The sequence below is a fragment of the Petaurus breviceps genome, unplaced genomic scaffold (assembly GCF_028583685.1).
Source record: "Petaurus breviceps papuanus isolate PSGF00001 unplaced genomic scaffold, PetGlider_PUasm1.0 38, whole genome shotgun sequence".
Classification (NCBI taxonomy): domain Eukaryota; kingdom Metazoa; phylum Chordata; class Mammalia; order Diprotodontia; family Petauridae; genus Petaurus; species Petaurus breviceps.
In genome coordinates, this window is record NW_027186304.1 from 55,136,785 (window position 1) to 55,153,023 (window position 16,239).

Here is a 16,239-nt window from a genome sequence, read left to right on the forward strand (position 1 = left end):
AGAGAAATAACTGAAATAACTATTACAGAGATGTATAGAAACTTTATTACATATTAAAAAGGAACAGAAAGTTGTACATAATAAATTTGCCATTTCATGTGCAACCTTTCTAAAAAAAATATACTTCGTTATGGAAATGCTTTTATTCCATAAATAAAAAATAAACAAATTTTGAGAAATAAAAAAAATTGGCGACTGATTGGTATATAAATCTCAGTAGTCTTCAGATAGTCAAAGTGTCATTATGTAAAAGTGCAGCTTTTAGTGCACTTTTTTAGTGCAGACAGTGCAGCTGATGGTGGAACAAGATGGTGGGAGATTCAGGGAGGTAGATCTCAGCTTGGAATATAGAAGATATTTCTAACAGTGTTAGCCCCATGGAATGGCATTAGTAGGGAGATCTCATTAATGGAAGTATTCAAACAGAGGTCTTATGACTTCTCTCTTGTCAAGGATGCATGCATTGTTTAGAGGTCAGATTAGATTATATATTGGAACCATTAGATTGTAAATTCCTTGAGTGCAGGGACTCTCTTTTACTTTCCTCTGTACCCCCAGGATGCTTGATAAAAGTTTGTTGACTGACTGACCTTCCAACTCTGGGATTCCATAACTAGAGGCTAATGATAAGAGTGATGGAGTAGGTTAAATTCTTTCTCAGAAGAAATTAATGCTACTGTCTCTTGCACTGAATCTTTTATGGCCCAGAGCATATAAACCTTTTTCATGACTGTTATAGACTTTAGAAATAGAAAGTCTCTTGGCGTTAGAACAGCCTGAGAGACCAACTGATCCAGCCCTTTAATATATGAGGAAACTTGAAAACAAACAAAGGTGATTTTTTTTCAAGATCACACAGGGAATGTGTTGGAGCAATAATTTGGATGCAGGTCCTTTGAACAATTCTCTTTCCATTATACTTCTTTGCCCTGGTAAAGCTTCTGGGCTTGCAAAGTGAAACGGGAAGTAAGGAGATATGATGAAGAGAATGGGGAGAGATCATATGAACAGGAGTATAGCAGCAGTGTCTTCCCAAACAAGACTACCACAGAGCATACATTCCTCTTTCCTTGACTGTGATTTAGCTCTGGTTCTGCTATTTCTGGGTGTGTGCTATTAGCCCTTTCCAATAGAACAAGGCAGTCAGGAAACACTCAACTGCTATGGGGAAGATAGAGCTTCTTTGTGGAACTCATTTCAAATAACTTTTGTTTTGAATTTACAAGTTCATTCAAATCCAATCATAGCAAAATTCAGAGTTTGTGATGTCATGTGAAATGAAACCAAAAGAAAGGAGGATTCTCTCTGCCAGATTTCACTGTTAACTCCAGGAACTCCCCCACCCACAGTTTTTTTTTTTTGTAACTTTATTTTCTGAGCCAACATTTCAATGCTGTTCTTTTCCAAGTTCTAGCTTCCATTTCCAAATGCTTAAAAAAAAAGCAGCTCTTAAGCCTGAGGCATCTATTATTTGCATTGTTTCTTTGAACTCACATCATAATACTTACATTTATTTGCATTAAAAAGGTAAAAAGAAATTTCCAAATACCAAGTCATTTTATGAATAAGAGTTGTCTAGGGAAAAAGAGGCTTCTAGTCTTGGAACAGATCAGGTTGTCCAGCTTTTACCTGAAACATGAAGCTTATTGATAACATACCCAGCAAGTGAGAACTCAGTACCTCTTTAAATAGCCAACTCCATTTTCAACAGCTCTAATGTTGTTAGAGAATTCTTCTTTTTATTGAGCTGAAATTTGCCCCCTTTAACTTCCATACCTTGGTCCTGGGGACCTGGTTTTTCACTAGGAAGGAAAGCAAAAAAAAACATTTATTGAGTCTGTGCTCAGCATTTTATAAATGTTTTATCATTGGATGCTTATAACAAGTCATAGAGGTGGCTGCTATCATTTTCCCTATTTTTCAGTTGAGAAAACGAAGGCAGAGAGAGTTTGTGTGCTGAGTCATGGAGTTATTCAACATTCGAAGCCAGATTTAAACCAAAGTCTTCCTTATTCCAGGCCCAACACTAACCACTGCACACCTAGCTCCCTCATACTTTTGAGCACTATTATCCTCCTCCTCCCACCTCCCCCCACCGTCACCCATGCCTAAAAAAAAAGAGAAGGTTCAATAGTTCTAAGAAAAGAGAAAGGCAAACATTCATGATTTGGGGTCTCAGCAATTCCAGCCATTTTCACCTGTTCCTTTTTGCAGGGTATTCATTCATTCACTTGTGTATATCCATTTATTTATTTATCTATTTATTTTTCATTTATCAAGCATTTTTTTCTCCCTTACATCCCCCATCCTATCATAAAACCTTTGTAACAAATAAACAAAGTCAAGCAAATCAAATGCCTGTGTTGCCTATGCCTCCAAAATATGTGTTTCATTCTTCATGTTAATCTTCTCTCTCATGAAATAGCCAGCATTCTTCATCACTCATCTTTAGGAATCATGGTTGACTTCACCTATAACTTTCTGATGATTTTCTTTAATCATGGATTACTTTTTATTGCTACTTAACAGTTTATCTATATCTATATACAGATAGATAGGTAGATAGACATATAGATAGATAAATATCTTATTTCCCCTTTTAGATATAACTCTAAATAATTTAAAGTAGCTCTCATGCCAGACATGGTAAGTAGATCTAGTAACTGTTCAGAAAGATGCTACAGAGTACCCCTGTGCTAGCACTGGACATAGGATCAGACGCTGTTTGTCAATCCATCTCCTTTACACATGTCTGGGTCATAAGGGGGCAGAAAGTAGCACTTTCAGCTAAGAGGGAGTAGAAGTCCTGAGGTGGAAGTTTAAGAGTGGTAGAGGAAAAATTAGGCAAATAAATTAAAGCAAAGGTAGAAAATTTTAAGATGATTAATAGCATGGTAAAAGAGGCACAAAATACTGAGGAAAGTGACACCTTAAAAAAACAGAATTTGCCAAAATGAAAAAAGAGGTACAATGACTTACTGAAAAAATAATTTCTTAAAAATTAGAATTGGGCAAGTAAAATCAATGACTCCATGAGACATTGAAAAACAGTGAAACAAAGACAAAAGAATGAAAAAATAGAAGAAATTGTGAAATATCTAATCAGAAAAACAACTGAGTGAAAGAAGTGAAAACTTCTCAGACTATACTCTAAAATCTAGAAAGGCTTTTCATGGGAAACAGACCCAAGTTCCCCTTCACTGGAAATTACATGATTTGCAATGACTCAAACCTCAGAGCTATAGGGAGTCACCCCTCTCCTCAGTGACACCTCAGCATAAGATATGCCAAATAAGGACAGAAATGCTTTCTCAAATGTACATTGGGTGGTCTACTGTTTCCTTGTTCTGGTACTTGAGGTAGATTTGTGCTTAGGCTGTGCACCTGACTTCTAGACAATGGAAGAAAAAGGTCAGAAGTGGGGTGGGGGAGAATTCCGAAGTAGGGCTTTATAACTTCACCATTTCCTTTTGTAAATTGCTTTTCTTCCCTGACCATTTGTCAGGAGGGTGGCCCTTTCTCGAGATCTTAATAAACCATTCTTTTCTGCTTCCTACCTTGAGAAGCCTCTGAGTATTATTTGGGTAAGGATCTCTGTTGCACACACAATTGACCTGAAAAATAGATCAAGGATATATAATTTAAGAATTATTAGATTACCTGAAAGCCTTGATCAAAGAAAGAAGTTTGACGTCATATTTCAAGAAATTATCAAGAAAAACTGCTCATATATCTTTAGACCAGAGGATAAAATAGGAATAAAAGAATCAACTGATAACCATCTAAAAGAGATCTCAAAATAAAAACTCCCAGGAATATTATATCCAAATTCCAGAGCTCTCAGGTCAAATAGAAAATACTTGAAGCAGCAAGAAGGAAACCTTTCAAATACTGTGGAACTAGAGTCAGGATCACACAAGATTTAGTAGCTACCTCATCAAAGGAGTGAAAGGCTTGGAATATGATATTCTAGAAGGTAAAAGAGCTGGGATAACAACCAAGTATAGCCCATCCAGCAAAAGTGAGTATAGTTCTTCAAGGGGAAAAATGAATATTTAATGCTATAGAGGGCTTTTGAGTATTCCAATGAAGATGAAATTAAAGCAATTATTAGGAGTAATTTTGCTCAATTATATGCCAGTAAAACTGACAATCTAAGTGAAATTGATTAATATTTATAAAAATATAAACTGTCCAGATTAACCAAAAAGGAAATAGAATACTTAAATAACCCTATCTTAGAAAAAATTTAAACAGGCTGTCAATGAGTTCTCTAAGAAAAAAATCCCTAGGACCAGATGGATTCACAAGTTAATTTTACCATACATTTAAGGGATAATGAATCTCAATATTACATAAACTATTAGGAAAAAGTAGGTACAGAAGTCCTACAAAATTCCTTTTATGACACAATATGGTTTTGATACCTATATCAGAGAAATAAAACTGAAGTCTTCCTTATTTCAGGTCCAACACTAACCACTGTACCACCTAGCTACCTCATATGTTGGAGCACTTTGGACCAATTTCCTTAGTGAATATTAATGGAAAAAAATTTAAATAAAGTAATAGCAAAGAGATTACAGCAATATGTCACAAATATCATACAGTATGAACAGGTAGAATTTATGCCAGGAATGCAGGGCTGGTCAAATACTAGGAAAACTATCAAAATAATTGACCATATCAATAGCAATAACAACAAAAGTCATATGATTATATCAAAAGAGGAAGAAAAAGTCTTTGACAATATACAACACCCATTCCTATTAAAAATACTAGACAGCATAGGAATCAATGGAGCCTTTCTTAAAATCAGAAATAGTGTCTATCTAAAAGCAAGAGAAGGCATTATCTATAATAGGGATAAACTGAAGCCTGATCAGGAAGTAAGCAAGGATGTTCATTATCACTGCTATTATTCAATACTGTACTAGAAATGCTAGCTATAGCAATAAGAGAAGGAAAAGAAATTGAAGAAATTATAATAGGCAATGGGAAAACAAAACTATCACTCCTTGCAGATAATAAGATTGTACTTTTAAAGAACCCTAGAGAATCAACCAAAAAACTGATTGAACTAACAGCTTCAACAAAGTTGCAGGACACAAAATAAACCTACATAAATCACCAGAATTTCTATATGTTGCTAACAAAACCTAGCAGGAATAGATAATAAATTTGGTTCTACCCTATATAGTGCAGTATATGAAGAGCTGGGCTTAGAGTCAGAAAGATGTCAGTTTTAAATCCTTCCTCAGACACTTACTGGTTGTGTGATCTTGGGCAAGTCCTTTAATGTCCCTCAGCCTCAGTTTCCTCATCTATAAAATAAGAATATTAGGTCCAAGAGTCTCTAAGGTCCTTTCCAGCTCTAAATATATGATCTAATGATTCTGTGAAGATTGATTTGTAGCACATTTCAAATGCTTCTGTGGAGTCAGGAGATTCAAGTAGACACTATCTCAGAGTTCACCAGTTCATCTGTGAACTTGGTTTTCTGGGACTATTTTTAGAGGTTTCTTCAAGACAGAATCTAGAAGATCATCCATCATATTGATCTGTGCCACATGGGGAAGAAGCATGGTGGCCATGGTTGAGGAGTATGCACAATTTTAGGGTGTCAGATTTCTGACTCCTTTCCTTGATGGCCCTGCCAATTTCTATTGCAGACAATGGGAGTCCAAAGCTGATGAGTGACCCTTCTCTTGCTAAGATTTGATGGAACAGACTAGCGAAATTGCAGAACCACCAGAGCAAATTTTGCTTCCTCACCTTCCACCTTACCTGTTTGGAAAAAAAAAAATTGTATTTATCCTTTATTTCTGTTATCACTTAAATTTCTTCCTATGTCCCTCCTCTTTCCCATAAGACATCCTACATAACAAAGAGAAGGAGGAAGCAATAAACAAAAATCAACAAAACTAATCAATACATTGAATTAAAAAAGAATCTGACAATACATTTAATGTTCAACACCTGTTGATGCCCCACTTTGACAAAGGAGTAGGAAGGAAGTGTCTTCTTGTGTCTCTTCTTTGGGGCCAGGCTTATTTTTTTTTTAAATTTGATTTTTTGTGATTCTTTCAATTTAGTTTGTTGTAGCCATTGTGCCCATCGTTTTCTTGGCCCCCTTTATTTTATCTGATGTTTTTTTATCTAATGTTTTTCATGCTTTTCTGTATTCATCATATTCATCATTTCTTTAGTTGTTTAGTCATTTTTCAGTCATGTATGACTCTTCATGATAGACTCCATTCTTGGTAAAGATATTGGAGTGATTTTCTATTTCTTTCTCCCATTCATTTTACAGATGAGGAAACTGAGAAAAACAGGGTTAGGTGACTTGCCCAAGCTACCAAGACACACAGTTACTAAGTGTGAGGCCAAATTTGAACTCAGGTCCTCCTGACTCCAGGCTCCATGTTCTACCCATTGTACCACCTAGTTGCCCCTTCAAATTGTCTTAAATATGGTAATATTCCCTTACATTCATTTACCACAATTTGTTTAGTCATTTCTCAACTGATGGGCATCAACATTACTTCCAGTTCTTTGCTTTTTTTCCCTCTTGAAGGAATATACTTAGTTTTGGATGAGTAGATTATTCTTGGCTGTAATACTATCTCCTTTGCCTTCCAGAACATCATATTCTAAGCCCTCTTCTCCTTTATTCTGGTAGCTGCTAAATCTTGTGTGATCCTGACTATGGTTCCATGGTATTTGAAATATTTCTTTCTGACTGCTTGAAGTGTTGTTATTGTTGTTTGTGTTCTTTGACCTGGGAGCTTTGAATTTTGGCTACAATGTTCCTGGAAGTTTTCATTTGGAGATTTGTTTCAGGAGGTAACTAGTGGATTCTTCAATTTCTACTTTTCCCTCTGGTTCTAAATTATTTGGGCAATTTTCATTTATAATATTTTTAAATATTGTGTCTAGACTCTTTTTAATCATGGCTTTTCGGTAGTCCAAGAATTCTTAAATTATATCTCTCTGATCTATCTTCCAGGTCAGTTGCTTTTCTTTTGAGATATTTTGCATTTTTAATTATTTTCAGTCTTTTGACTTTGTTTTATTAGTTCTTGATGTCTTATGCTCATTAGCTTCCACTTAACCGATTGATCAATTCTTGTTTTAATAGCTATTTTCTTCAGTATTTTTCATGCTTTTAAAAAATCTAGCTGTTAATCCATTTTTTCATAATTTTCTTGCCTTCCTTTTAGTTCTTTCCCCAATTTTTTTCCCTCTGCCACTTTTATTTGATTTTAAAAATAATTGTTTGCCCTTTTAAAATCTTTTTTCTTTAGCTCTTCCAGGAATTCTTGTTGAGTTTATGTTCTATTTGCATTATTCCCTTAAGGCTTTGCTTGTAGATGTTTTAAGTCATTATTTTCATAGTTTGTGTCTTGAGCTTTCCTGTTACAATATTAGATTTTTTTATGATCAGGTTTTGTTTTGTTTTTCTTTTTTTTCTTTGCTCATTCTCCTATTCTTTTTTTTAACATTAGAAGTGGGCTCTGCTCACATCTGGGATAAGGGACGCTTTGACCTGAGCTTCTGTCTTTTTTGTCCTGCTGCTTTCACAGTTCAGTGTGGACCTGTAAGTTTTCAGAGCTTCCAAAGTGGTATCATCTGGAGAAAGTTCTGGTCACTGCCCTCCTGGTCTATGTTCTACTCTTTACCTAAATTGGGTCCCTGCTCCCTCCTAACCATGATCACTCCTCTCTCTCCTGTAACTGACCCAGAGCTGTGTGATGGGTGACAGAGCTACCAAATGGCATCTCTTCCTGCCATCAGTGTTATTACAAAGGTCCCCTGGGATTTCTTTCTTTCCTTCCCATCCCTGGGCACTGAACAGCTCCTAGCGCTGCCTCTGCCATAGTCCACAGACAGTGCCACTTCCGTTATGCCATATTCCTGGCCATCCCTCACCACAGTATTCACAGACCTATCTTTCTCTCTTCCTAAGTTGCCCTGGGCTAGAAAAAATGTCTTCTGTTACCTTTTTCTTGACTTTCCCCACTCAGAATTTGGTTTAATGTGTTTTGTAAGTTGTACCAGGGGTGAGTGGGTGGTGGCAGTGGTGTTTAGAGAGCTTGGCAAAAATTGGCTTCCCTTAGTCATCTTGGATTTCTTCCCCTTTCTCCCCTGGAATTCTTTGTTACCACTAAAAAAGTTCTGTTAGAAGTACTTTGGTGTAGATGTAGCCTTTTAAACATCACCACCTTGCCTATTAAATGAGTTTTAACTTAAAGTTCACATCTTCACTAGTCTGGTGGATAATGTCTTCCAGGTGATTTCTTGCCATAGAAGAAGGTGGAACTTAAGGGAAGAAGGTTCTTCTGTTCCCCATCATAGGTAGCTCACATAACTGTTTCCTTTAAAATAATACATTTCTTAATTTCTTACTATTATTTTTATTACTTGTAAATCAGTTTCCTACTTTTATAAAAAATAAAAATCAAAAGTCCACCAAATCCTTATCTAGTACAATTAATGAATGTTATAGGTAAAGATGTAACAAAGGTTTTGATCTCTGAAGAGATATTGGAAACACATTCCCGCTTTAGTGCAATCGAGACATTTAAGGGAGGAGCTAGAACAGACACTGGTCTTATTTGGAAGCACAAAAAGCCAGGAGAGTGTGCAGATAATTTACCTCTAGGTAAAGTTTCTATGAACAGGAAATCCTAAAAGCAAATAAAATTTTACACACACACACACACACACACACAGACACACACACACATCTTAGTGCAATTTTAAGCTTTCCATTAAGGCTTTTTGGACACCCTGTATGTGCATACATATATGTCTGTATGTGTATATATGTGTGTGTGTATGGACATAGTGTTTATACACATGTAAATGCATGTATATATATGAGTGTGTATAGATGCTTAAACACATATATTTATATATCTATATATGGATACATGCAAATATGATTGTATATGTGTAGGTATGTCTATACGAACATATTCCCATACCTAAGGCAGATAAAACTATTTATTCAAAAGTCCAGGCAGGACAAGCAACCTGGAGGGGGTGATTATGCAATACATTAGGTGCCCACCCATTAAAACTTGTTGAAAGGGAAAAAAAATCCTGTAAATGGGGAACCACCCACATCAACACATATATCTTTTTTTGGGGGACGGGGTTCACATCATTATAGAAATATAATGGAAATCAAGTAATTTTCCCCCTCTGTTGTCAGTTAATGTCATGACATGTATATTAGACAGCAGGATTATTCTTTCCTTATTTTTCTTGCCCTGGACATAGCCTCTGCTGTTGTAATAACCCCTTTTTCAAAAGTGTCTCCCATGGAAGCTATAGAAACTTTTCTTGTCTCTTTAAGATCATAAAAACCAGGAGTTACAGTTATAATTGTCAGTTATAAGTGAGTTATTTCTCTCTGAGTCTGGAAGAGTGTATGTTTTTATCTATGAAATAAACTATGGACAAGATAGAAAGAGGGTGAGGAGAAACTTCTTTCTTGTTCAAACTATCATAACTATTATTTTATGAAGAAACTTTATAAAGTGAATATTAGGAGAGATGAATCTGAAAAGAGCCTGATGGTTCAAGAGAAGCTAGAAAAGAGAGAGAGAAAGGAGATTGAGAGCCTTTGTTTATTGATGGAACCATTTTACTTTTGATCTTACAAAGAGGGTGAAGAGCATTCTTGAGAAAAGACCTTTGTGGGTAAACTAAATGGTGTGGGACTATGTTCTTATAATGAAGAGACATTATTAGCCATCATTATACATTAAGAGTTTGAAATGACTTTAACTCTGATCTTTGTCACCATTAAAGTATTGTAAATAATCCTCTCTTTTTATTGATCTCATTATTAACAAATTGCATTTAAAGATATTAAAAAAATTTTAATCCTAGGAAATTAAAGGATTTGATATGTAGAGAAATGAGAAACTACCATTGGGAGAGTTCTCCAATTCATAAAATAAACACTATATACAACTATAAAATGAAAATAAATGATACATATATAATTAAAATGTATTGAGGAAGCAGTTCTGAGATTAGTTAATTAATTGAAAAATATGTTGAATTTTTATTAATTAATGAGACAATATCCAAATAAACCCTAGAGTATGGAATAATAAGATCAAATACAGTAGTAATGAGTCAAACAATATTCTTTTTTTTTTTTAAGCAATTGGGGTTAAGTAACTTGCTCAAGGTTACACAGCCAGTTATTTCTGGGTGTGGTGCTGAGTATCTGAGCCCAGATTTGATCCAGGTCATCCCGACACTGGAGCCGGTGCTCTTACTCACTGAGCCACCTGGCTGCCCCTAAGCAATTGGGGTTAAGTAACTTGCTCAAGGTTACATGGCCAGGTGTTTCTGGGTGGTGCTAAGTGTCTGAGCCCGGGATTCGATCTCCAGGTCTTCTCAACACTGGAGCTGGTGCTCTTACTCGCTGTGCTACCTGGCCGCCCCAGAGTCAAACAATATTCTGAGGGGTGATTTATAAGGGAATGTGGTCAATCCTAGGCAAGCCCCTCCCTTGACCTTGCTACATTGTTGTTACTTTAATATTTTTTATAGTCATCTGATCATTCTAGACTTTAGGCTTTCTGGCACTGTTCTTGTACATCATGGGGCACTGATTCATATTTACCTTTGCTTACCTTTCCAGAGGTTAAAGGAACCAGAGGAAGTCCTTCAGTACATTTTATAAGTTTTAAGGAAGAAAATACAAAAGAGTCACACAGGATAAGAAGGTATAAATGAAATGTAATCCTTCTATAAGCATTAAGTATTTGAATTGATGAAATTCTTTGAGGTGTAGAAGTAAGCAACCAGGGGTGGCTAGGTGGTTGCAGTGAGTAAAGCACCGGCCCCGGAGTCAGGAGGACCCGAGTTCGGTTCTGGCCGTAGACACTTAACACCCACACAAAAAAAAACTAGCCATGTAGTTACTTAACCCCAACTGCCCTCCAAAAGGCAAAAAAAAAAAAAAAAAAGTAAGCGCCCACCTCTGTTTTCATCTTTTGTCCGTGTCCTTTTAAAATCTGACTTCATCACAGAGTCAAATCAATCTCTTTTTAAATACTACTCTCACTATGTGCCAAGTACTAGGTGCTGGGTATACAACAACAAAAATGGATCACCCCTTGCTCTCAAAGAGCTTATAATCAATTAGAGGATACACACATGTAAATATGTACAGAATAAATTAAAAATGAATACAAGGTAGTTTAGAGAGGGTACTCTCAGTTGTGGGGGTGGAAGAGGGTGAAATCTCAAACAGATCCATGTAGAAACTGATGTGTGATCTGAATCCTAAAGGGTGACAGGTCAGGCATCACCCTGAAGAGAGTTCAGTGAGATCGAGATGAGGAGGGAAAGTATTCCAGGTAAAAGAGAGATGTTTGGCCAGTGCAGACAGAGGTAGGACATGGAAAGTCCTGGGTGAGAAACATTGAGAAATCCTGTTTAGCTAGAGCATCATATAAGGAAAGAATAGCAGTATGTCATGATGCTGGAAACATAGGCTTTGGTCAAGTGCTCTAAATGCCAAAAGAACAGGATTTTACAGGGAATCATTGGATTTTATCACTCATAATTGAATTGGTAGATTTTTTACTCTTGAATCTCCCATTCTTCATGAGTTATCTTCCTGTTAGGCTACAGAATCAAACATCTTTCTTCTCCGAACTTTTTGAAACAGATTTCACTAAAATATAAATTCTATTTAACCATGCCTACTGCTCCTCTTTGTGGCTATCATAAATTTAAAGGTGACATGATTATGTTTATCCAAAGTTACTCTCATTTTAATTTTACCAACCATTTCCTGCTTGTTTCTCAGAATTAAGTACCGAAGACCAATTCCTTCCTTTGCATCACTTAGTTTCTTAAAGATCATTAACAATGTTAGCCAAGTGCTTATCAGATGGTTTGCATTTTAGCCCAAAGAGAACTCCAATAGACTTCAAACTGATGAAGTAGCCTGTCACTGCAATGACATGTGTCAGAAATTTATCATCCATTTCTTTAAATTCATTGGGTGGATGTAATATGTGTCTATGATAGAACACTTTCTCTCATCTTTTATCTTCACCTTAGAGATCTCCATCAAAATCCCATGCATTTTCAGACTGGCAGGGCCATTGTACTTCTCTTTCTCTAATATCCATCTGTTTTCGAGCTCTATTCTTCCATTGCCATATTCTAGTTGTAAGTCTCATTTCACCACTGTCAGTGACACCCATGAGTTCACATTTACTCCATGTGTTGGAATTTAATTATTAGTTGCTTAATACTCGATGTATAAACATAGCTCTGAATGCTCATAGACCCAATTTCTCATTTTGGAACCTTGCAATTTTATATAGTTATCTGAAGCCATTCACAGGTATTTTTTTTCCACTTTGTTCACTGTTATTATCTCCTGAATAATCAGATGGAGGTCAATAGGTTTAATAAATGCAGTTAGGCTTTTTGTCTCATCTGGGATACATTTCCAGGAAGATCAAGGTAGTATGCAGTGAAAAGACTACTAAGTTTAGAGGCAGAAGAGTTCGTTTTGAATGCTGACACTTTAGCCTTAGGCAAGTCACTGTTTCTCTGGAACTCAGTTTCCTAGCCTGTAAAATGACCTTGAAGGCCCTTTCTAGCTCTTACATAAGATAGCATACCCCTAAATTGACTGTGTCACATTTACACATATTTGTCTTCATACTCCTTAGAAGGCATTAGCCACTAGATCAATCAATCTTTCTCCCAAAACTTTTTTTTTTTTTTTTTGGAGAGGGGAGGAATGGGAAAGGGAACAGTAGGAAGAAATGACAAGTTTGTTTTTAAATGTTGAATTTGAAGGGTTGTAAAGTTAATGGGATATAAGATCTTTTTTGCACATTAATAGGCTTCACTTGGAGCCTATTAAGGGAAGCTTGCTTAGGGGAGGCTTGCTTGTAAGAAGGCTTTCACACCTTTTGTTAATTTCTAATTAGGCACCGAATCAGGAAGGTTGCAATGCCCTCTGGCTCTAAAAAGGGTATATATACTCTGAGGTTAGCATTTTGCTTTGGGGCTCATTCATTGGAAGAGTATTCTTGTCATTTGACCAGATGAGACTCTGGGTAACCTTTAAGGAGCGCCCTAGCTTTGAAAAAACCAGGTGCTGGTGCTTTTCTCTCCAGTAACTATGTATGTATTGCTTTGATCAGACAGTTGGATCTGTCTGTTGATCTATGCTAATTTCTCAGACAGTGGGTTTTTATTTCTCTACTTGTATTTTCTCTATTTTCTTTGTTTGGATTTTCTCTGAAATTTAGGGTGTTGTTTTTTCCCCTGAACTAATGAATGTAGTTAAAAAAAAGATTGTTGACCCCTTGAACAGCTATCTTTCCTAATAAAGCAGATCTAAGAACCTGTACTAGCAGTCATCCTGGGTATGCCTGTGTGGTTGCTATTACAAGGGTTAATGGCACTTTTAAGTGAAAATATTGTAGGCATTCAGAACTCAGGAGATAAATTGGGCTTGGAGACTTGTATCTGAAAATCATTCACATAGAGATGATAGTTGAAGTTGTAAGAATAGATAAAAATTCTCAAGGAGAGAGTACATTGAGAAAATAGCAGAAGACTAAGGGCTGAATCTTAGAGAATGTTCATTATAAGAGGGAGGAAGGAAGACAATGAGCCATCTGAGAAAGAGAAAAAAAATAGAGACACCAAGTACATGCCAGGACAGAAGTGCCACAGAGGCCAACGATAACTGACATTTGTAAAGTACCTTAAAGTTTTCAAAGAATTTCAAATGCATTATCTTTTTTGACATTCAAAATAAACTGTTTAGTAGGTACCATTTTATATATGAGGAAACTGGATTTCAGAAAGTTTACACGATGTGTCCATGGTTAGTGAATGTAAGAAGCTTAATTGCAACTCAGGTCTTTCTAACTCCAAGTCCAGCACTCTAGATAAAATACCATAAAGGGAGAAATGTTTTTGTTCTGTACTTTTTGGAAGGGTATATGGAGACAAAAGTCTGGGAAATGTATTGTTGGCTGGAGAGGAATCTCCAGGTATCTCTAGGTTGCCCAACAAAAATTGGACATCTTTTATTTCAGTCCATCAATATATTCCTTTAAATGACTGCTTTGTGTGAAGTACTGCAATTGGAGGGGGAAAAGACATACAGGGCATGGTTCCTACCTTCAAATGGCTTCAGGTCTTCCCAACAAAAGTCATTTGATTTGTTTGTACAAACATTTTCAATTGAATGTAATCAAAATTATCCATTTTGCATTTCATGATGTTTTCTCTCTCTTGTTTGGCCATAAATTCTCCCATTCCCCATAAATCTGACAGGTAAACTATTCCTTGCTCTCCTAGTTTGGTAATAGTATCAGCCTTTATATCTAAATCGTGTACTCATTTTGACCTTATCTTGATATATGGTGTAAGATGTTGGTTTATGCCTCATTTATGCCATACTGCTTTCTAGTTTTCTCAGCAGTTTTTGTTAAACATCATTTGAAATAAATAATTTTCACTGTAGTGGTAATGAACAGGTAAGAAACAATAAGATAAAATGACATAGTGGAAAGAGAACTGGCTTTTGAGTCAGTGAACCTAAGATCAGATCTTTTTTCTGTTACTTCCGGTGTGACAGTTATTTAACCCTCCTAAGTCTCACTTTTCTCAAAGAAGAGAATTGAACTATAGGGTCCTTTCCAATTCTAAAACGATTTTATGAGTGGTGGTATAAAGTAGAAGAGATTTGGAATCAAGAGATGCTAGGTTAAAATCCTATCTTATTATCTGTTTTAGCTTGGATATGACATTAATCTATTTAGGACTGATTTTCCTCCTCTCTAAAATAAGTGGATTAGACTAGCTCAGGTTTTTAACCTGGAGTCGATAGGTCCATTCAGGGGTCTTTGGATATACTTCAGGGAGTCTGTGAATGTAGATGGGAAAATTACATCTTTCTTTCAATATAATTAATTGATTTCTTTTGTAAGCCATCATGTCTCAAAAGCTTATGGCAGTTTTAAGCTCTGATGGCTTAGAATGACACTAAGATTTTTTAGAACACCCTGTATTTTGTGTATTTAAAAGCATGCTGTTAAGAGGGGGTCCATTGATTTCATGAGATGATAAAATGGGTCCATGATACCCCCCAAAAAACATGAACAACACCTGGACTAGATGATTCCTGAGGTTCCTTCTAACTCTATTCTAACATGATTCCAATTTCAGTTCCCTTCCCTTGAGGGTTCCCCTCATCAGAAATAAGACATCCCCTCTATCTTAATAAGTGATCACTAGGAATATTTATCTACCTACTCTGAGGATATGCTCCCAGCTGAGGAAGTATAGTATAGACTTTCTGCCTCTAATTAACTTTTTTCATCTCTTGTTTAGTTTAATGTTATTTAAAAATAGTGTTTGTGGTTTAATCTTTTTTTTTAAGATCTTGCTACTAGACTTTTAAAATCTATTACTAGAAGCCAAGATAATTTGTCCATATAATTGTTCTTGAAACAGATATTATGCAAGATATTTTGCATTGGAAGAACTGTATTGTGCATCTGCTAACTTGTGGCCAAGACCAAAATGGACACTAGCTGATTAACAGAGTTATACCCTTTCCAGTGGTTGGATATGAGGCAACATGTGGCCTTACTCATGACTCAGAGAAGGTTGGAACTGAGATCTTTGTGGTTCCTATGGGCAAAAGGCCTGCTGAATAGGATGGGATGGTAATTTTTTTCAACTGTGCTGAGATAAGCTTTTCTTCCCTATCCTCTCTCTTCTCTCCCTCCTGCCCTAGCAACCTTTCCCCTTCCTCCCTGTTTTTGGGTGACCAATGGGATATGAAACATCTTGCCTTGCAAAATAATCTAGTAATAACTTTGCCTCTCTTGGATTTCTGCCTGTAGCTTTAATAGAAGGATGCATCACATCTTGACATTTATGTAAGTGCTCACCTTTTCAGTTCTATTCACATTTTAATTGGGTCAACTGATTTGTGAATCAGGCTATTTAGGAATGACTAGGACTGAGTCACTTGGATGGCTCAGGCCCTTCTTAGCTTAGTGTTCTAGATGTTAAATTTTCTTATATCCTTGAATTTGGCATCAGGAAGGAAAAAATTATTTTAATCATTAGAATTACTGTAAAATTAAAAGGTTTATTTTTTGTTTTGTTTTTTTTTTAAAGCAAGCACAGCTATGGTCAGCTTGAAGCAGG